The sequence below is a fragment of the Hemicordylus capensis genome, chromosome 2 (genome assembly GCF_027244095.1).
Source record: "Hemicordylus capensis ecotype Gifberg chromosome 2, rHemCap1.1.pri, whole genome shotgun sequence".
Lineage (NCBI taxonomy): Eukaryota > Metazoa > Chordata > Lepidosauria > Squamata > Cordylidae > Hemicordylus > Hemicordylus capensis.
Genome location: NC_069658.1, coordinates 336,295,957 through 336,319,146, shown reverse-complemented (window position 1 = coordinate 336,319,146; position 23,190 = coordinate 336,295,957). Strand labels below are relative to the sequence as shown.

The 23,190-nt window shown below is 42.9% G+C and overlaps 1 long non-coding RNA gene across 1 annotated transcript in view; it reads left to right on the top strand.

Moving 5' to 3' along the window:
- Nucleotides 1–23,190, top strand: part of LOC128341779 (uncharacterized) — a 204,552-nt gene that overhangs the window by 144,700 nt on the left and 36,662 nt on the right. Inside the window, exon 2 of the long non-coding RNA XR_008314566.1 lies at nt 9,840–9,892. This is a non-coding gene — a long non-coding RNA (uncharacterized LOC128341779). The remainder of the gene's footprint in view (nt 1–9,839; nt 9,893–23,190) is intronic.

Below are 23,190 nucleotides of genomic sequence, written 5' to 3'. Positions count from 1 at the left end.
AGGGTGGTTTACACAGAGAGATAATGAATAAATAAGATGGCTCCCTGTCCCCAAAGGGCTCACATTCTTAAAAACAACAACACAAGATAGACACCAGCAACACTCACTGGAGATACTGTGCTGGAGGTGGATAGGGCCAGTTACTCTCCCCCTGCTAAATAAAGAAACTCACCATGGTAAAAGGTGCCTCTTTGCCTAGTTAACAGGGTAATCATTTAGCAGGTAAGATGGTAGCAGGTAAAATCAGGTAGCAGGTAAAATTATTTAAAGGATTTTGCCTCTGAGGCTGGAGGTGGCCTATGGTCACCAGACTATTAGCCATTGATAGACCATTCATGAACTGGTTTAACCCCCTTTTAAAGCCACACAAGCTAGTGGCCATCACCGCATCCCATGGCAGAGAATTCAATAGATTAATTGTGTGCTGTGTGAAAAAGTGCTTCCTTTTGTTGATCCTAAATTTCCTAGCCATCAGTTTCATGGGATGACCCCTGGTTCTAGTGTAGTGAGAGAGGGAGAAAAATTTCTCTCTGACTATTCTCTCTTCCCCATGCATAATTTTATGCACCTCTATCATATCTCCCCATAGTTGCCTCTTTTCCAAACTAAAAAGGCCCAGATGCTGTAGCCTTGCCTAATAAGGAAGCTGCTCTAGGTCCCTGATCATCCTGGTTGCCCTTTTCTGTACCTTTTCCAGTTTTACAATGTCCTTCTTAAGATATGGTGACCAGAACTGTATATCGTATTCTAAATGCGGCTGCATCATAGATTTGTATAATGGCATTGTAATACAGTCATCCCTTGCCAACCGAAAGGGTTCCGTTCTGGGAAAACCTCATGGTTGGCGAATTCGCAGTAGACAAGCCATTGAAATCAATGGCAATCAAGGGAATGGGGGAATTGTGGTCATGAAAGGACCTCAAAATACAATAAAATTTAGGGGGGGTATGCCAATCCCCCCCAAATCACCAGGAGTGAGTAAGAGGACTGAAGGGAACCCCTGAAAGTAACCCCTGAGTCCCCAAAATCATGAACCCCCCCCAACATTGAATTCTTTCTCTCCAAACTGTGGATACTTGGGTCGCGGTTGATGAGACCAGTCATATTCATCAGTAATAAAACTGGTAGTATTAGTCTCATATTGCCACTCATAATGATTCTGTGGAGGACTGTGGTCCTCCTGTGTTTTCTAGCTTGTTGGATTTTATCCCTTCATTAATATACAGTGCTACTCCACCCCCAATCCACCTCTGGCCTTTCTGTAGAGTATATGTCCAGGAATAACAGTGTCCCACTGCTTCTCACTGTTCCATAAAGTTTCTGTTATGCCCACTATATCTATATTTTCATCAGCAACCAAGCACTCTTAACTCACCTATCCTGGTTTGGAGGCTTCTGTCATTGGTATATAAACATAATCACAACACAAAACAGGGTGTATCTCTGATCCAAAAGACTAACCTGAACACCACAAAAGATCAGAGGAAAAGAGCTAATATAATGCTAGGCTACTAAAAACTGTGAATATAGATAAAAATGGGTCTTTTAATAATAAGGATTAAAAGTTCTACATAGAACAACTTAAAACACAGGATCATTATACCTACTCCCTGTCACCTCCATACACAATTCTGATGAAGCAGCACCCTGACCTCTGGCACAGGGGATTCCCGGGAAGCAAGAAGAGGCAGGAGAGCGAGTGTGCATCCCAGCATCATCCGAGACCACTGAGCAAGGGATTCCTGGGAAGCAAGTAAAGGCAGGAGAGTGAGTGTGCATCCCAGCATCATCTGAGACCACTGAACACACGGAGGCACACTCAATGTAGGATCGTGTGATCCACAGGGGGTCCTCTGACATCGCAGGTGACTGCCCTGAGTCCCCAGGGGGTTGGCAGACCGCAGCCCCTCCTCCGCACAACAGGCTGGAATCTAAGCTAAATCGAGAAGAACTTTCTCCATGATCAGGTTTGACCTTCCGCCCTGTAGAAGAGAGCATCACACTCACCTGCGAACACTCAGCCAGCGACCGAGTGACCCAGGTAGAATCGGTCCAGGGTATCTGGCGCTGCAAGAGACTTCCAACCTCCTCACCAAGAGACCCATCTTTGATAGAAGAATAAGCGCAATGGCTACCACATGGGGGAGATTTCATAGACTTAGCCCTCCAGAGACTCATGTCCCTCTTAATCCGTTGCAGATATCTATCCGCCAGAGATTCAGCCGAGTAACTAGAGAAGACCCTTTTAGGATAAATACTCCACCTGCTCAAAAGGCGCCTCATTCTAAGCAGTGAAGCTGGGACTAGTTTATGTTCAGAAATTAACAGCAGTCTCAGAACATATGGGTCTCCTGAAGACCGCGTCTTAAAAGCCTTTAGATCCACTGTTTCCTCCTCAAAAGTCAATAGCTAAGCTAGAGACTTTTTAATAGCAGAGATAGTGCCCCAGTGATGCTGACTGTACCGCTTAAGCAGGATGGTGAGCTCGCATTGACAAGGGAATAATTGAAGTCCCCCCTCTTGATCTAAGCTTAAAACAAAGTCATTTGAAGAAGGGTTGGAGGGGTTAAGATCCGCCAAGTCCATCTGCATGGTTTGAGTCCTGGCTTCCCGAATACCTGGGGGGACAGTTTTATTACAAAAGCTGTTCTGGAGAATGGTAACCCGTTCAAGTATATCCTCTAATTTCGACAAACTAGTAGATGACTTGTGAAGTAGATGGATTAAAGTTTCCGATAATAAAGCCAAAGTTTTCACACTCAAGTTTGGCTCTGCTGCTACATCTTTAGAAAAAGAGGTCCTGGAATGAAGGCCAGCATTAGAACATGTATCAATATACACGGAGGAGGCCGTTTCTGGCTGAAGAGAGTTATCCACAGTCACACCGCTTTGCCTGGGAGAAGGAGAGGGGTGGATGCCAAGTGTATAAGAATCTAAAAAACTCTCTATAGCATTGTCTACGGAGCAACCTCGGTCGATTGAGCAAACTTCTGCTTCCTCTATGGTAGAAACATTAGACTCAGGATCTTCAAAACACCCCTTAAACTCATTTCTTCCACCGAATCCTCTATCCATATTGGGGGCGGTAAGAAAACAGTCAATCTTGGTCTGGGTGGATCCAGGGGCCAGTTTGACTTGTACTTTAGAAGGCAGCTTAGCTGGTAATTTAGCTTTTACCTTAGCCAATTTTCTTTTTGGAAGCTTATCCGCTGCAGGACCACCATCTCCACGAAACCTCCCCCTAAAGCACTGCTTACAGTTCTTACAGTTCTTATCCATGTTATGTCCCGGCATGATGAATTCTTCTGGTGTTGCTTAAACAGACGCCAAGGTGATAAGATAAAGGCCAGCTGTGTAAATTGTCTAAATAAATAAATAAATAAAACAAGGACTATACGACCAGCATATAAGCTGCGAACTGCGAGCATTCCTCAATAGAGATTTGCCAAGTTTGAGATAGGCAACAAGTAAAACAAGTTAAAAAATAACAACTCAGGACGCTGTCCTCGCCTCGCCTCGGCGTTATATAATCATTATATAAAATCATTATATATCATTATATTAAAAAATTAAATATAAAATTATAATATACAAAACATCCTCATACATATACCAATAAAATAGTATTGAAATGTGCCAAAGTAGTGAAAGTGTGCTCGCAAATGAGCTAAAGTCCTCTTAAAAGCTTATTGATTCCATAGTTTATCACCAAACAGTTTGAAGTCTTCTCAAAGTATTAAAGTCTTATTCAGTAGGTCTAATGTGTTTTGACTTTAAAGTCTTCCTCGGTGACCTTTTCAAGTGCTGTCATGGGGGCATCACTCCACCAGACTTCTGTAAATAAAACAACTCAATTATATGAAAATCATTACCATCCCCTCATTGTATCCCTTTCCTCATCACCATATTAAAAACACAAAAAAGGAAATAAGTTTACCAAATTCATTATATTCTAATATGTAGGGCCCTTGTTAGAAAAGTCAAAAAAGTAAAACTGCAATAACTTATAATGTAACCATCTCCTGCAGAGTTACCAGGGCTATGAAGTGAGCCAAATTTGCCCTCTCTTAAATATGCTCAAGGAGGCATTCAGCTGTATAATGCTGCAGCCCACATTACTAGACTTTTATAGGATCTTTTAGACAGTATTAGAACATGGTTCCCTTAAGAAACTGACCTTTGAGTGATTGATATAGTTTAATATAAAAGGTTAAATATAAAGTTTGACCTAATGAACAAGATTTTAATACTTTGAGAAGACTTCAAACTGCTTGGTGATAAAGTATGGAATCAATACGCTTTTAAGAGGACTTCAGCTCATTTGCGAGCACACTTTCACTACATATACTTTGGCACATGTTTATGCTATTTTATTGGTATATGTATGAGGATGTTTTATATATTTTAATCTTTTAAATATGAATTAAAATTAAATAAATAATTTAATTAAATAAATTAAATATCTTAATTGTGTTTTAAGTTTTAATTATTATTAAAAGACCAATTTTATCTATATTCACATTTTTTTAGTAGCCTAGCATTATATTAGTGTATTAGTATAAAAACTCCTATACACCAAGTCTCTTACTTGGCACTGGCATGTGCTATCTCCCTTACTGTCACTTGACCTTTTTGACTGTCTGTCATGTGTTTCCATCTGCTCTACTCCTGGTTCTACTCTGTCTCCTTTTGGTTTATGTAAAATGTTTGAACCCTCGCACCTTGGAGGATTTTGCTTGCAAACCAGACACCACCCAGTTCCTGTCGGCAATCCTCCAGGCATCATTTTAATAGCTGCTCTGCAGCCTTTTAGATTTTAAGTGACAGCAGTCTGGTTCCATCATGGTTCAAATGAAGTCTGTCCCTTTTCTACAGGTTTCGCCTTTGCCAAAATGTATCCCAGTGCCTAACAAATCTAAATTCCTCCTCCAGGCACCATAATCTCATCCACACATTGAGACCCCTCAGCTCCACATGTCTCACTGCCCCTACATGTGGAACAGGTAGCACTTCAGAGAATGCTACCCTGGGGGTCATGGACCTCAGTATGCTACCAGCAGCCTGAACTTGGCTTCCAGGACCTCCTGACTGCATCTGCCAACATTATTGGTGCCAGCAGGTACCATGACAGCTGACTCCTCCTTAGCACTGTCTAAGCTTCAAAAGGATCTCTCCAAACTGGGGGAGTGGATGACAAAATGGTAAATGCGGTTCAGTGTTAGCAAGTGTAAAGTGATGCACATTGGGACGAAAAACCCCAACTTCAAGTATATGCTGATGGGATCCGAGCTGTCGGTGACGGACCAGGAAAGGGATCTTGGGGTTGTGGTGGACAGCTCGTTGAAAGTGTCGACTCAGTGTGTAGATTCCATGCTAGGGATCATTAGAAAGGAGATTGAAAATAAAACGGCTAACATTATAATGCCCTTATACAAAACTATGGTGCGACCACACTTGGAGTACTGCGTACAATTCTGGTCACCACATCTTAAAAAGGACATTGTTGAACTGGAAAAGGTACAGAAGAGGGCAACCAAGATGATCAGGGGCCTAGAGCACCTTTCTTATGAGGCAAGACTACAACACCTTGGGCTTTTTAGTTTAGAAAAAAAGACGACTGCGGGGAGACATGATAGAGGTCTATAAAATCATGTATGTTGTGGAGAAAGTGGAGAGAGAGAAATTCTTTTCCCTCTCACACAACACTAGAACCAGGGGTCAATCCATGAAATTGATTGCCAGGAGGTCTAGGACCAACAAATGGAAGTACTTTTTCACATAGCGCGTGATCCACTTGTGGAACTCTCTGCCACAGGATGTGGTGACAGCCAAAAACCTGGATGGCTTTAAGAGGGGTTTGGATGACTTCATGGAGGAGAGGTCTATCAATGGCTACTAGTCGGAGGGCTGTGGGCCACCTCCAGCCTCAATGGCAGGATGCCTCTGAGTACCAGTTGCAGGGGAGTAATGGCAGTTGAGAGGGCACACCCTCAACTCCTGTCTGTGGCTTCCAGCGGCATCTGGTGGGCCAGTGTGTGAAACAGGATGCTGGACTAGATGGGCCTTGGGCCTGCTCCAGCAGGGCTGTTCTTATGTTCTTAATAGCCTATCTAGATGCTGCATGACTTCTAAAACCTTTGCACCAGGCAGGCATTGTACTGTACAGTCTACACACTTGAAAAATCAGCACTCTATACCCCTAATGATCAAATTATCCACTACTAGGAGGCCTCCAACCTCTTGAGGAGTATCCTCTGTGAGAGGATATGGAAGCATCACTCAAGGAAGGGGGTCCCTTCTAAGGGAGCTTTCCCCTCTTCCTCAGATTGATGTCCTTTCTCCCTGAAGCCTTGATTCTCCAGGACCTTATAGCCTGGAAGTTGAATGCCTTTATTGGTCCCCTGAGTGTCTCATCCACATATCTCTCTGCCTCCCTGAGCTTCTCCAGGTCAGCCACCTTGGCTTTGAGGGAACAAACTTTCCCCTTGGAAGCCAGGAGCTCTTTGCACCAAGCACGCAGCCAAGACTTCTGCCTGTCAAGCAGATAGTCCTACATGCAACACTCCATGCTAAACAATGGGAAGCACCCCCTCCCCTGTTGGCACTCTACCTTCACAACTAGCTAATTGGCTATTTAGAATATATAGAGTTTGTTTATTTGACTGCCTGATCTTAGCTACAGATGTCAGCTAAGTAAAGGTTTTGAGCTCTGCCTAAGAAAATCAGAAAAGTGGGTAGTACTCACCTTCTCCTCATGCTAGGTGTTTCCTTTGTGATAAAGGAAGATTGCTTGTATGCTTCCCCACACACTTTCCTGCTAAACTCCATGCAAACCCCCTTTCATATCTTTTAGAAAATTCCTGTTAATAATGTTCTGGGTAGCAAGTCTCCCTGTTCTGAGCCTTGTCTTCTCAAGAGCTGCTTCCAGACTGACCCACCTTGGGAATGCAGCCCCTTCCACAAGCTGCATGACTCAATTTCAGCTAATCCCCACCCACTGCCTCTCTAGGCACAACTGAAAGGGAAACTGTCCTGTCAAAAACAAGACCATAGGAAAGACTAACTCTAACAAACTTACCTTAAGGTTCTGCACACGGGGTTTATGGGGAGAGCGGGCTTGATCCTTCATTGCTAATTTTGTATATGATGATTAAGAGTAGTATTTCCTCCTTAAAATTACAATTTAGGAAAACAGAATAATTTAGAGACAAGATAATTTAGGATAACAAAAACATATCTTGACTGAAAATAATGTTGAAATACCACTATGTTAAAATTTCAGAGCTATGAACAACTTGAGGTTGAAAGCTATTCCTGAGGCTATTCTCACAACCTTCCCAAAGCAAGCTGAGGGAGCCCAGCCCACTTTGGGGAGGTTGTGTGCTGCAACGGGAGCCATGCGGCTCCCGGCAGCAAACCTTCCCAAGTGCCTCTCCCCTTAAACGAGGCTAGCAGCACAAGCGCTCTACTAACCCCGTTCTCCTGATGGTGAGTTGCCACCGCATGGCTCTGCACCGCGGCAACTCACAAGGAAACCCTGATCAGGAGTCAACAGCATTCCTCCTGGCCTCGGGGGCCTCCCCAGAATGCCCCACACACTCATACAGGGCATCCTGGGACTTCCAGGGGCCGGGCAGCGCTTGATCCCTGCCACCCCTACCGGCTCTGTGACAGAGCTGGTAATTGTGTGGGCAGCCAATACAGTCAACCAGGGATGGCTAAGACCGCTCTCCCTGGTAAGCCCAGTTAGGCTCCACAGGTTGATCATGTGTAGAACCTCCCTGTGTTTAAAATGTTTGTGGCTGGAAAAGAAGGGGCAATGAACTGTTTTCTGGAATTGCGTGCCCCATAGCCCCATACCTCATATCAGTGTTAGGAATCTTTTTCCTAAACAGGTGTTACATTACACTCTCCATTCTTCCTTTGGAAAAGCAGAATACTCCTTTAGGTGAGAAGTAGATTTCCAGTATGATTTCCTATTATGTCTGAACCCACCTACTGCGTTGTAACCACAGATTCTGCCTAAGCCAGTATTTTAAGTAGTGCTATGAATATGAACACCTCCCCTACCCCATCCCAAATAATCAATGCTATGGATTTTTCTCTTAAAACGTTGTAAATAAAATTTTGTAACTAAGAAATAGTGCTAGACTGAGCACCAAATCATGGTAGAAAATGGATAAAGACTTTTAGCATTTTGCTTTCTCCAGTTTTAGTTGTGCTTGATCTTTTCTGACATTTCATGCTAAAAGGTTATAGTGGTCAACATTTTCTTTTAAATCCTCATTCTTGTTGCTGTGTGTAAATGTATGAATGATAGATGAGTTGGGGATATTCACACAGAAACTTATGATGTTGAAAACACTCTGTTTTGTAAGCGAGAAGATGCATATTTTGTATGTGCTAGGAAATACACATCTTCTTATATCCAAATAGAAAGTGCTTTCAGCCCTAACTCGTATTGAAACTCGATGGAATATTAGGATAACAAATGGGGATGCTAGTAAAATTGAATGCTGACAACTGGGAAAAGACATTTACATATAGTTTTTGCATAAAGTTGTTAAATATAAATCAGTGGCTTGGAGCTGGTCTTGTGGTAGGAAGCATGACTTATCTGCTTAGCTAAGCAGAGTTTGCCCTGGTTGCATTTGAATGGGAGACTTGATGTGTGAGCACTGTAAGATATTCCCCTTAGGGGATGGAGCTGCTCTGGGAAGAGCAGAAAAGTTCCAAGATCCCTCCCTGGCATCTCCAAGATAGGGCTGAAAGAGACTCCAGCCTGCAACCTTGGAGAAGCTGCTGCCAGTCTGTGTAGTCAATACTGAGCTAAATGGACCTATGGTCTGACTCAGGATATGGTAGCTTCCTATTTTCCCCAAAAGCTGCTTGGCAATGTCTCTTGTGCTTGTCAGTCAGAAAACAGCTTTTATTGGCTCAGAAGAGTGTGTTCAATTAGGTTTCCTTGTGTAATCTCTAGATGAGCTTTATGACTCTGTCTACGGAATACAGATTTTGCCTGCAACAAAATGTGAAATGATTAGCTGTGTGCTTTCTGGGCCTTTAAACTATGGCAGAACCCATTGCCAGCCACTTAAAATGGCACAAAATAATGCTGCCTCAGCTACCTCACATTGCTCCTATATATCACATCAGTCAAATCCAATTTTCTTATTGTCCTACTGATGATTGTCATATCATTTTTAGTGATATGACAATCATTTTAAAAAATGATTGTTTGGTAGTCACAATTTAGTCACAGCATTTCTACTTCCTGTCAATAGCATTGTCAAAAAAATATATTTCCCTTTAGGGTGGAGGTGAGAATGAAGCCTCTGCTTTAGTATCTGTCTTTGTTTGTTGCATTTATATACAATCTCAGGGCAGTTTCCAAATTAACACACAGCAATCTGTCCCTGGTCCCCAGACACACACATTTGATATAGGCTAATTCCCTGACAGGCATCCTGGTAAGGGAGATATTATTCCCTGACAGAGACTCCACCTTCCTGCCCACATCCTCTCAGCTGCTTCACAACAGAGCATCCTGGCAGGAGGAAGTTGAGACCAAACTGGACCACTAGGTTCCCTCAACTAGGTCTTGGCATTTGGTGGGTGAATCCATGGGCAACTTGAGTTGTTGTCACAGACTAACCTTTTAACATAAGAACATAATAACAGCCCTGCTGGATCAGGCCCAAGGCCCATTTTAAAGAATGGCACTCTTATTTAAAGACAGGGTGAACTCCTCTTCACACAACAGTCCCTGCACACCTGGTAGAGAAGACTGAGGTGCATTTTTTACTCAAGGAATTGTTTGTTGTTGTTTTTTTAAACAGAGAGACTCTCCATCTAACCAAGATACCTGCAAGATTGGATAGCAATGTCCCAGGTAAGTGAAATGTTACTGCTTTTAATTTAATATGAAGCTTCCCAATACTGAGGCAGACTATCCGTCTATCTAGATCAATGATGTCTACACTGACTGGCAGCAGCTCTCCAGCATTTCAGACAAGGAATCTTTCCTATTCCTATCTGGAGATATCAGGAATTGAACCTGGCACTTTCTGCAATTGAATCACATGGTTTAACTTTGAGCTTCAAATCCTTCCCTAAATCATCTTGTTACATTATGACCACATTTTTTTCTTCTCCCCACATGTCATTGATTAGTTAGGGGAGCACCTTGTAAGCTCCTCCTGCATAGAGATTAATCGATACATTGAAGAGACAATTTTTGGGCACACTATGGCCTTTCAGAAAACTATCCTGCTTTAAACTTATTATTGTTTTCACAACACATAACTGGTTTTTCTAACTCTTGGTTTCCCTTTTTAATAGGATTTAAAAAACCAACAACCTCTCAGTGCTGCCAGAAAGTTTTGTCAGTCTTTTGACCTATGGGAAGTGGAAGGTGTTACAGATTACCTGTATTTCACCTTTCTTAAAAGTGCCTGTTTGGTACAGTAGTGTGATTGGGATTGTTCAGCATTCTCTCATGTAGTATGAAGTTCAGCATGTTACTTATTGCTTTTAAAAGCAGCAATGCTACAGTCTGTTGTTATGTATGTAATCTACTCTAAAGAATAAGGTACATACCTCTGAGATTGGCTAATATTTGTAATAAATGTGTCTGTTGCCTTCAGTATTGTGACCACTGAGATACAGTAATCCTGTGACTTATCTAAACAATTCTGCAAAGCACACCAACCACATTTTTCAACGGTACAAAAATCAAGAGAAACCAACATCTCTCTTAAAATAAATTATCGTAGGGCTTTTATTTTAACAGTGAATATCTTTTATAAGAGCTCTGTGTAACATGGCACCCTTTCTCTATTGGGTGGTAGAGATCATTTTAAGTTAGTGAAAGACACTGACTATAGACTAGAATTTTTTGAGCTAGGTACATTAATAGTGTGATTATAAGACAGCAATTAGTCTGATTATAAGGCAGCCATTTCTGAAGAATTCCTTGAAGTGGGGGTTGCCTTTTGATGCTGACAAAAATGTTCATACAGTTCCTCCCCTTTAGTTCAGCCCTATTCAAAAGTCAGTTTGAAATTAGGAAGATATTAAAATAAAATGACACAATAATAGTGGTAATGAGGTTATCTTCCATTTTTGAAACCTAATGTAGCTATTTAAATAATGGTGATGCTTACAAACATTACATGTTACTTCATTACTGAATTATGAAAGGAAATACAAGTGGTGAAATGCATATTTCTCATCTTATATCTGAGATTTTAAACTATTATTGTTGTCTTTACCTTCTAGAAGTGGTGCTTTGCTTTACTCTTTGCTTATGATCTTGCAAACAACTTATGTGTTCTGAAGACAATTATGCCTAAATTACATGTTACTATATTGCTATCCTTATTCTCTCATCTGTGACTTGAAACCACTGAAATAGGGTGTACTATGCTCTATTAAAAACATAATCAGCTATGTCAGCTGACAGCACTCTTCTTGAAAGTGTATTTGTATGTCAAATGATGTAATCACTAGACTTAGCTCATTGAACATGTTTAACCATTATTGAGGTTCCCTGTGTTACACATATTCTGGATTTATCCTACTGTGCAGCTGGAACAGTTTGTTCAGTGAGGAAAAATGTGCAGTTAGGCATATTTGTTTGTTTATCATATTTATATACTGCCTGATATGTGTATATCTAGGCAGTGTACACAATTTAAAAGACAACAAATATAAAATAAAGTAAAAACAATTTCACAATTAAACAGTTTAAAAACAGTTTAATAAAGAATAAGTGATTTCTTTAAAAAGGAATAGATGGAAAAAATCAGATAGAAAATCAAGATGATACACTTTCCTTTCAATAATCCTAATCTTATACTAATAGTATATTACTATTAATATAGTATATTATTACTACTCCACTTACAACAACCTGTGGTCTAACTTAACTCTGGGTTAGTTCTCTCCAGTCTCACTTATCAGCCAGTACAGCACAGGAATGCCTCCCAGAAGATGCTCAAGGATCCTAGATTTTTATCTAACGGGGGGAGGGATTGTTCTTTTTGTGTTACAGACATGCTGTTTCAGTTGCACTGATTGAGCCCAAATTTTTACAACACATTTTCAGATGAGGTTCATTAGAAGCAAGAGCTATGCTGTGTTTTTGAGCAGGCATTTTGTGAAGAGCTTCTATTGTGGGACAACCTTAGAATCTATTTTTCATACTATACCTTACAGAATCTTCAACTATTTTGAAAGAACAATAACCATCTTACTGTGGATGCAATCCAGTCATCATAATTCAGAGGCGCTCTTACCCCTAGACCTTAGGGACCTGGTCTGTGGCCTTCATGGTCCAGGGGGGCTCCCAAATCCCTGGGGGGCTTCCTGCCACCCCTCCACCTCGCTGCTACCCTGTGGCGCTGAATTGCAGCGCCGAAAACTCAAAGCATTCTGGCCGCGCCATGTGTGCAGCTGGGGTGTGTGTGTGAGAGCCGAGGAAGCCTCCCCCACTCCTGTGCATCACGGGGTAGCGAAGGGGTGGGGTGGTGGCAGGAGCCCCCCCCCTAGACTTTGGAGGTTTTAAAAAGTGTAGGTTTAGCTTAATTTTAAATTTTAAATTTTTTAATCTTAACTCGGGGAGGGGGAGTGGGCTCTGAAGAATTACCTAGGTGTGCCCCTGCCATTATAATACATGAGGGAGGGGTTAACCCCTCATTTACATTTTTTTGAGGTGGGGGTTGAGGGAAAAAGTCTTCAACTAAAGTTTAGTGAAGGGAGATAATGCCATCCATTCTTTGCAAGGCAACTCCATTTTCCTTCCTCTCTCTTCTCTTATTTTCCTTCCCCCCCCATTTCATTTAGAAAATGTTTCGGAGATGCTCATAGGTTAGGAGGTACAGTGTGGGGTAAAAGCTTGTACACTTTTATAGGATGGGGAAAATCTTAGTATAAATGCTGCCTCTAGTAATGTGTGAGCCTATTCTTCCATTTCCAGTCTACAACCTTCAGCAGAAAACAGTGCTGTTCACCTCATTCCCAGCCTTTCAGGATCTCTCTGTTGCCTTTTTTTGCTTGGGAAAGGTTGGAAGGCTTGACAGGGAAGGCTGGGTAGCAAAGGGGATGAGGTGCAAACCTAGTTTAGAATCAGATCCAGCTCAGGTGGGGCGGGTCCCATTCAAAATATATTTTGAACTGAAAGGGGTTTCACATTTTGAGCTCTTCCCATTTGAAGTTTCCATCATCTCTGGTTTCCTCTAATTACTGCAAAGTCAGCTGGTGGTAATGACTTGCTTCTCCACTAAAGGAGCACACTGCCGCCCTCTCTTTCCTGGTCTGCACAGTGATGATGATAGGCAAGCTCTATCCAGATTTAAGTAGCTTTACGGTACATTTCAACAAAAGAGTTAAGCATATACTTCAATATCTTCCATTATGATCAATGGAAAAAATGGTTTGTCAGCATCATAGTCTATGACGTTGTTCTCACAAGCAGCCCAGCCTTGGCTTGGCAGCCCATGAGATCTGCCAGGAGGCATGCACTCCTGGTGGCACCTTGGTGGCAAACCCTCCTAGAGAGCCCGCCTCTTAAACAAAGTTCAGGGAGTGAGTGCTCCCTTAACCCCATTTACCTGACCATGTGCCAGCGTCGGCTGCTTTTAGCAGGCAATGCAACACTGACAGGCACACTCCTGTCGCTGGGGTGATCCCCACAATGCATCACACCCTCATGTGGTGCATTACAGGATTTCTGGGGGCTGGGATGTGCCCCGGCCTCAGAGTGATCTGCCCTGCTCAGTTTCATGGAGCAGAGCTGATTGTGTGGGAGCTCGGAGCTTGCTCCCACGAGGAAAACAATGATCATCTGTGGGGAAGACAAGGCTTGGGAATGGCCCCTATGTTTTTAATTTACAGGAATACTGTAAGATTTTTGATACATAGAAAACAGTTCATGTGTCTGCATCAAATGAAAATTAAAATGACCAATCTTGATTATTTAATACGTGGATTGAAAGCCTAGACTGGGGTTGGGCTGAAAGTGAATGATGATCTACTGTATATTGCTTGTTGATTTGCAATAGAGAGGCAAGGGTTCTGAATCCCAATTGTTGAACAATAGTAGGTGAAATGTTCAAGTAAAAACATTTTCTGCCATGATTAGCCTTGTAGTGATCACTTTTTGTCAGCCTCTGTATTCTCACTTGTGAAGTATTTATTGACTCCCTTTGACAAGGTCTTTGTGCAGCCCTGCTGGCCAGTTTTATGTTAGAATTCCTGCTGTGTAGTAACTCAGCGCAGATTTATATTTGTCTATGCAGATTATTCCAGTGTATGTCTCATGCATTGCAGCAGGTAATTGGCTCCACCCCACTGTATCGCCATTTGCTTCTATTTTAACCAGCTCTATTACCTACTGCACCATTCGGGGACCTAGTAAAAAAATAAAATAAAGAGATCTTGGAAGGCTGAAGTCTGCCTACTTCTGGCCTAGACAATCACTTAGCTGCAATTGTTGAGCAAACAGTTTCTGTGGGCACTGACGTGACAACTATTTGCAACATTATCCTTGGTGTTTTGGAAAGGATACTTCTAAAAGTCACCTTACAGGCTCACAATAGCAAAGCCAACCATAAGTATCATTGGATATCTCTATCAGTTTTTATTCCTCTTGGCCAATTTAATTCAGTTTCAGAGTTTCACAACTCTGAAATACAGAGTCTTTTCAACATAAGTTAATAGAAGCTATGACTGCTACTTTAAAATATTGTGGGCCTGTGGCTTCCTTAAAATTTTTAATGTGGATGTAAAGCAGGTGAAAGAGATGCCGAATATTTTTGCAGTTTCCTGTCCAGAAAGTTGCTATTGTGCCAGATTTCTGAACTGTGGCTTGAACTCACTGGAGCTAAAGAGCATTTGGGGGGCCCTGCAGTGGAACAGAACAGGAAATCATTAAAAAATTCAGCTGCTTATGCTTCGGAACATCCTCTCTCACACACCCCTTCTGTGTTACCCATTCAGTATAACCCTTGTGTCAACAACAGCTTATAGATTGTTTTATGGTGATCTGTTTCAGAGGAAAAAATAATTCATAAATATATCTTACTTGTTGCTAAATCCCATTTTTACTGTGCCTTAGCGGAGGAGGAATAGTGGACCATTGATGGACCATTGATCTGTCTGCTCTAAGACTTTGCTTTTTGTTCAGAGTTCAGTAGAAATCATGCCCTGCAGCAATAAGAGTCTTGAGCCCATGCCTATAAATATATAATGTATCGTGGTTCTTAGGAAAACACATTAGGTGGGTGTTAAATAGAGTACAGTTCTGGAAAAGGATACTATATCAGTAATTTCTGAGGGCACATAAAATGCCTCTTCAGTAATCACTGCCATCAGCCTCCACTATTAATTTGATTTGGGTTCAGAGTTTAATCCTCTTACCTTTTTCTGAAGAAGAGAAATACTTCCTATGAAATATGAGATGAACTGCTTTAAATTTTGTGGAAGGTCTTTCTGTCACAGAAAGACAGGATAAATGTGGGATAAAAAAATGTCAAGGGAGCTCTGAGCATTAGAAGTGTCCGTTCACTGAGCATGCTGTGCTGCAGAGGCTCATAGGGGCACCACACATGTAGCTAGAGTTTGATTTGAATTTTTCCAGAAGCAGCTCCTATCCCTGAAGAAGCAACTGAACTGCTGTTCAGTTCAAAAGTCAGCGTGCCTCTTCAGGAGAGGTTCTCAAAACATTTCAAATGAAGCTTTGGCTGCACATGTGGCAGCACCCATGCTCATTGACAATATCCTTCTTCTCATTCTTTTACCAGTCAAACCTGTAAAAAAAATATATTCTAGCCCATCTCCACTATCAGGGTCTGAAGAGCTAGTAAAGCTCAGAATTGTCCTAACAAAGGCATTTGCTGTTGAATTCACTTTCACATCCAGTTTTGCCTTGGTTCTATCCCTGGCCTTCAAGTCCCTCCCTCGCTCTGCCAGTGACTCAAACTTGCTCCTCCCTAGGCATGCCTTGTCTGTATCACCTTTTCTGCTCTGGCAGAGACTTTTGCTCTAGCAGAGAAGTTTGCCAGTAGGCTGTACAGTACATGTCTCAGTCCATATTTGAGGCCTGACAGGGCTTCTGTAGGGCTCCTAACCAATCAGAAAGCCAGACTAAGAGATAATAAAGCCTAGAAGATTGTGTAACCAACAGAAAAAGTTATGCAATGTGGGCTGCTTGTGTTGTTGTTTTTTGCCAACTAGCTAGGCTTCTGTCTGTTTCCAAAGGACTATGTGAGGGTTGGTTTTTGAGAGTAAGATCAATACTTACTGATCAATCTTAGATCCAGCTCTAGCTCAATTTTGTATGTCAATTTTGACTGGCAGTAGCACTCCAAGCTTGCTTAAGCACAGGTCTCCCAGTTCTGCTGACTAAACACCTTTAACTGAATATGACAAGGAGTGAGCATGAGTTGTCCGCTACCACCAATTTGTAGGCCCTCTTGCTTCATCAATGAGAAGCCATTTGTGTTGGTGCTGAAGCATTATGAATATCAAATGCCTACTCTTCTTGTAGGCAGAGAACATGATACCTTGCTGCTAAATAGACAGTTCTATTTATGTGCAGCACCAGTTTTAAGTTTTGCTTTGAATATGCAACCCTCTTCAGTTCCAAAGGAGGCTATCCCCTCAAGTATTTCAATTTTCTAAAGTATTCCACAATTTGCTGTAAATGTTTCCATAATGGAAAAGTTCTTGTGTGAGGAATATGTTGCCCCTCAGTGAAATGCATGGGAAGAAACTGACATTAAACATAAACATAACTTAGCTTTAAGCCAGTATGACAATTTGAAATAATAGCTCAATCAGAATCCCCTGTGGTTCCTTTGTTAATAAGAACTTTACCTACAGTGCCTACAGTAGAACTAGAAAACTGTTTCAAAGTTTGAATGGCATTCAGTATTAGCTTTGGAAGCAATACTGAAAGTTAGAACAAAACCAGTTATTTTCTTAAATTTTCAGTGTTTTAAGTAGGGATGTACGAACCAGCTCAAGGTCGAGCTGGTTTGCCAATGAACCGGTCTGGCTCAAGGTCAAGCCAAACTGCCCCGGCCAGTTCAGGGGTTCTAAAGATTTTTATAAATTTCAAAGAGTTACCAGATCATGACCCAGGCCATGCAAATGGCTAGGATGCATGTGCGGTGGCCTCCAAAATGGCTGCTGCCACCAGAAAAAGGGCTGGAACAGCCTGAAAGTTGGCCAAAACAGCCCTTAGAAGACTGGGGGGAGGCTGGCGGGGGGAGAGAGAAATGGCAGAGACCCCCCCTTTGCCCACGGCAGCATCTCCGAGGCTCCTGGACCTGGCGGTGAGTGTTTTGATATTTTTATTTTATTTTTTAAACTTTAGAACTCCTGAAATGGCTCAAATTAGAGTCAAGCTGGGTGGTTTGTTCAGGGACACAAAACTGAATATGCCCTGTTTAGTTAGAGTCCGGTTCAGACTCCAACCGAACTGAACAAACTGGTTTTGTGCACACCCCTAGTTTTAAGATGCCAATCATAAGCAAAAAACAAAAATCAGTATGGAGCAGTTTATGATGTGGCCATGTCTTTATTTAGATCTTTTAAAAAAAATGCTATTAAGTTAATGAGAATGCAAACTCTGAGGCATGTGAACACTGAGGTGATAATTTCTTACTCAACTTCTCCTTTTCCTTGATAGATGACCTGAGTTTTAAACTGCAGAGCTGGGGTTGCCAACAGTGCAACACTACTCCTTATAGTTTATTAAATGGGAATAATAGATGAAGATGCAGAACCTAGATAATTCAGTCTGGAATTCAGCAAAGTTATAGACTTCAGAAATCAATATGCTATGCAGGGTATATAGCATAGCAAAAGCATCCCTGTGGGTAAACTGATCACAAAAACACAGGGATGCTTTTGTTCATGCAGGCTCCTACATATTGATCTGTCAATAATAATAATTTTCATAGTGTCATCCACATGCCTGACATTTTACAAAGATTGAGAGGACAGGCCCCTCTCAAGGGGGCCTAGCTGCTTACCCAAGGGAGACAACAAAAGGGAGACAGAGTAAGGTAGGAATAATATGCGATTGTTTTAGTTATATGGACTTATGCTCAGTTGTCGTTGGAAATTGTGTCTGTGTGGTTGTACCAAAGACTTATTGAAAAATGTAAAGTTTAGATAGGGATTTAATGCAAGTAAGGTAGGAGATATCATGCAGGTTTCTAGTAGGCAGTTTCAAGAATAAGGGGCAACAAGAGAGAGAAAGGGTAGAGATGTCTGAAGGAGTAGGAAATCTTCAGATGATTGAAGATGGTGAAATAGCAAGAGCTAAGGTCACAAGCAAAGGGTGATGAAATCTGAAAGAAGGGAGGGGCAAGGCCATGGATGGCTTTGACGAGATGGACAAGGAGCTTTTGCTGATCTGGATGGGGATAGGCAGCTAGTAGAGGGATTTAAGTAGGGTGGTGTTGACATAGATTTTATTTGATTGTTCTTTCAGTTTTTATACTGCTTTTCATAAAGTATCCCAAGGTGGTTTACAAAAGTTAAAATACAATAAAATTCCATAAAAATAATTTAAAACCTTAAAATCAGTCAAACAGTAAAAACCATAAAACAGCAAACACCAACCAACCACTAAAAAAAGATGGTGCAATGAGACAGGTTTTAGCATCAGAGTGATGGACAGAGTTTAGGACACAATAGAAAAGAAGGTTAGAGTAGTTATGATGAGAAGCATTTATTTTACCTGAGTATTTATTTATTTGCTGAGGGGTCAGATAGGACAGGTCATATTTTTGAAGAACTAGGTAAGGGAGGAGTGGCATGATTTGGTGACAGACTGAATATGGGACTGTTCACCCAACCAGACCTATCTGGACTTGCACAACCCTACCCAAGTAGGGCTGGTCTTGTGGAGCGCTGGGATCAGGACCAATCCCGGGGCTCCCCCACTGGGTAGTCTGGATTTTCTACCTGGGCTAAAAGTGAGGTAGGAGGGCATGCACGCACCCACTTACCCCGCCACCCAATCTTGTGGCAGCACAGACTGTCGGTAGCCCCGTTCAGATTGCCAGCAGCCTTTGCTGCCCCCGAACTTTCTTCCTCCATCCAATTCTGCATCTCCAACAGCCTGACAGACATTTCAGACACTTCATTCACATGACCCATGGGGCTTGGGATAGGAAGGGCAGGTAGGAAGGCAAGATCGGTACTACCTTTCCCCATGCAACCGCTACTTGCCATGCTGCTCTGTGTTCCCACATGATTGCTGCTGCGGAGAGTAGTACAGCAAGAGAGAGGCCTGGGGAAGGAGTGTCCCAAATGGCTGCAAGGATAAGCAGCATGGTGCATTGTGGGCTTTCTGGAGGCCGGGTGTCCTTCCTCCCAGCCTCTCTCTCACTGTGTCACTCTCTGCAGCACCAGTTGTGTGGGAATGCAAAGCAGTGTGCCGAGTGGCAGTTGCAGGGGGGAAGGTAGGACCAATCCTGCCTTCCTCCCTGACCTTCCTATCCCAACCCCATGGGTTGTGTGAATGACCCTTATGTCTTCTTTCTGAGAAAGAGAAATAAAAGGTAGTCACAAGCTGAAATGTCAGACAGGTTGTTGGAGATGCAAAACTGGATGGAGGAAGAAAGTTCTGGGTTAGAGTGGTAGAGCTGTGTTTAAGCAGCATAGAGGTGGTCCTAAAAGCCACGGGATTCTATAAAGTCAGCCAAGGAGAGCATGTTGTAGACTGAGAATAGCAAGGAGTCAAGAACAGAGATCTGAGGGATTCCAAAGGAAAGAAGAGTAAGAACTTCCCCACTGAAGACTTTTACAGAAACCCAAGGCATGGATGGGGCCAAGCAAGATAGAGTGAGCAATTGTGTTAAGGCAAATTGGTCAAGAAGAAGACAGAAGAGAGACCTTTCAGTTTGGTAGTGATGGGGGTGTGTCATATGGAATAAGATGTAGACTCAGGCTGTGCTGGCCTTTAAAAATGAAAACAATCACCTTGAATTTGGTCAGGAAAGTTCCTGAAAACCAGTAGTGCTTGCAGAATGTGTGGAAGTAACATGTTATCTGCATATGGCTCCAAATAATAACCATGCTGTCTTATTCTGGACCAGCTGAAGGTTTTATACCATCTTCAAGGTCAGCCCCACATAAAGAGCATAAAGCAATACCCTCTCACTTTCTTTCCCCAGAGGTGGCTACTATGATGGTTGGTATCAAAGCTACTGAGAGATCCAGGAGATATCCTTCTTAACTATCTCACATTGGGTGGGGAACGATCTGGCTGGGCAGCTGTGGGCTCTTTTGATTCAATTAAATTTCTGTATCCATTGCTTTCATCATCCTGGTATGTGACCTTGCTGCCTTTTCCCCACAGCAGTCCATGTCTGCCCACCCAGAGCCTAATCCAGCATATTAGTTGAGGAGGAAAGGAAGGAAACTGTATTATAATAATATAAATCAATGGGGTACCAAAAATGGCTTTTAACTTTATTTTATTACTTATTTGGGAGGGAAAATCTGCTTTTCTTATCAGTAACTCAGTGTGGCTTACAGCATAATCAAAACAATGAAACACCAAACAGCATAATAAGAAACCAAAACAAATGATACACAGCTGCAAAGCAGGAGATAGACAAACAGAGATAGTAATTGCAGCATAACTAAAAACAGGGAAGAAAATCTATCAAACCCTCTTTCTTTCTTTAAAAAGGACATTTTTATGAGGTGTGTGAAATATAAGTGGCCAGGTGGGCCTCTGTGGGGAGAGTATTCCAGAAAGTTGGTACCCTTACTGAAAAAGTCCTGTTCCCAGTAGTCACTTGCTGAACTAAAGCTGGCAGAGGTAAACTGAGCAGGACCTCAGGTGTTGAACAGTACATACAGAATAAGACCGTCCTTACGATACCCAGTCTCAAGCTGATTAGAACTTTAAAGGTGGGAAACAGCACCTTGAACTGAGCCTGGAAATGAATAGGCAGTTTGGTAATATGCTAGAACCAGCTAGCAACCTGGCAGTGGCATGAAGGCTCACCTTTTAATGCAGCATCTCTGAATGCAGATGGACTCTCCCTTTCCCTCAGGCAAAAATTAGTTTTCCTCTGGATCCAGGCCACCAACTGCCCATGATAAGTTCCACTGTAAAAGAAGGCATGGATCAAGCAGGCAAGACACAGCATGAACAGCACCTTGCATCTTGTCTGCATTTTTGGGTGTTGACTGTCATGGACTGGGGCACACAGCACTGCTGTTGGTTTTAAATTCCTGCCCAGCTCTAATCTTGCTTGTCTGACTCCAAAGCAGGAGTGTAGCAAGCTGAGTGATGGTCCTCCCAGGACATGCCACTGGGTGTGCTACCCTGTGCTGGCAACATCCCTCCCCCCCAGGTCAGCATGCCAATGCAGCGGGAGCAGCTGGTGCAGAGCACAAATGCACAGCTCCCTTGCCCTCTCCAGCCAGTGAACTGCTTTTTTCGCCAGCTAATTGCTTCCTTTTTCCCCTCCTTGCTCATGGGGGAGAAAAAGGAAGTAACCTGCCAGTGAAGCAAGCATTCACTGGCTGGAGAGGGTGGGGGAGCTGTGCATTTGTGCCCTGCACCAACCACGCCCCCTGCATTGGCATGCTGACACAGGGGGAAGGGGCATGGCCAGAGCAGGGTAGTATGCCTGGCCGATGACCTGGGGAGGGAGCACAGCAGTGGAAAGTGTGGTGGGGAGGGAGGGGTAATGGAGCAGGGATGAGGGGATAGTGGAGGTGAGTGGTGCCCTGATGATCCCCTTGCCCACATGGTCCAGGGAGATCCTCCCCTGCTCCATTATCCCTACACACCTGCCCCAAAGTGTTAAAAATCTCAAGTTCTGCCATAGGCCCTGTCCACAGGCTTGCTTGCTTGCTTAAGTATCATCAAGTCAGTGTTGACTTTTAGCGACCACATAGATAGTTTATCTCTAGGATGATCTGTCTTCAACTTGGCCTTTGAGGTTTCTCAGTGGTGCATTCATTACTGCCAGCCCCTAAACCAATCCCGGCCCCAACTCAGCTGCTAACAGAGTATATACAGTACTGTATAACAAAGCAGCAAAAAGCCCGCAACTCACAGAGAGAACATTATGGCGGATCTGCAATCAGCTGGGAAGTGTTGGGGCCGAGATTGGGCGGGACGTGCAGTTTGCAGGAGCGATTGCTTACGGCGATTGCTTACGGCCCCAAAACTCACTGTTGTTGCTTCCTCAGCTCATTAGCTCCCCTTTTAGTTCTTCCCCTCAGGCTTTGCTATCTGCCTTTTGTTTACTGCCTCTCAAGCACTGCCACTCGCACACTTCTCAAGCCGGTCTGAGAGAGGGGAGAGGGAAGGCGGGAAGGAGTGCGATCCCATTGAAAAGCATGTGAGAGGGGAAGGAGCTTCAGGGGTTTTTGAGACCCTCTGCTGAAGTCCACCTACCCTCTGCCAAAGCCAAGCCTGGTTTGCAAGGCATTTAAAAGCCATCTAGCAGAATGACTCCTCACCCCTAGAGGACCCACTACCTGGTCCCTCAGCTGTTTCTGATGTTCCTTCTCACGATGATGAGAATATTTTCATCTGAATTTCATTTCCACCTAAAATACCATGTTTGAGTAAATTCAATGTTTATTTGATTATATACTTTAAAAAACCTTAAAAAAACAACAACACACACACACACCATGCCCAAGATATCTCATTTATTAAAATATTCTGAAATCCAGAAAAATCTGAAATCTGGATCACCTCTGGTGCCCAGCAGTCTGGATAAAGGATTCTTGACCTGTACTGCCTCTAGGTAGAATGCATGCTCTTTCACTAGGGGAATGATGTGCTGAAGGATCAACAAGTCAAACTGGTGGATCTGGAGGTGGTGGTTGTCTGATGAGATGTAGTTTTAATGAGAAGTTCTAGTAAAGAATTAATCTGCCAAATTAGGCACGGCTGGTGGCAGCGAGAGGCACCTTTAAGGAGGTAATAATCAAGTGCTTACCATCGTGTAAGCAGCACCTGTATGCTGTGGCACTTTGCCTGCAATCCCGTGTGAGGTGGAGGTGCTCTGCCTGGCATCCGGTGCAGCCGTGGCATGGCTCTGGTCTCTGTGTGTGTGCAGAGGCTTGGGCTACACTGTGGCCCCACTGGATGCTGGGCAGAGTGCCATCGTCCCTCAAGGGATTGCGGGTGGA